This window comes from Theobroma umbraticum, unplaced genomic scaffold, assembly GCF_002168275.2.
Source record: "Theobroma umbraticum cultivar Fairchild unplaced genomic scaffold, ASM216827v3 scaffold_4.1, whole genome shotgun sequence".
NCBI lineage: Eukaryota > Viridiplantae > Streptophyta > Magnoliopsida > Malvales > Malvaceae > Theobroma > Theobroma umbraticum.
Genome location: NW_018397258.1, coordinates 10,448,010 through 10,448,225, shown reverse-complemented (window position 1 = coordinate 10,448,225; position 216 = coordinate 10,448,010).

The following is a 216-nucleotide window of genomic DNA, read 5'->3' as shown; positions in this document are numbered from 1 at the left end:
CTTCTTTCTTGTCTTCTTCTTCTTCTTTTTCTTTAAGTTCCAGTTCATGAGTAAGAAGAGGTCCATAAATTTCATCAAAGGTGATGACATTTAAGTCCTTGGCTGCTCGGATGGTTGTCACTTTTGGCTTCTAATTTTTTGATAGGCCTCTAAGTTGTCTTTTGAGAATTTCATGTTCAGAAACTGGTTTGCCTAGCTGATTGAGTTTATTTGTGA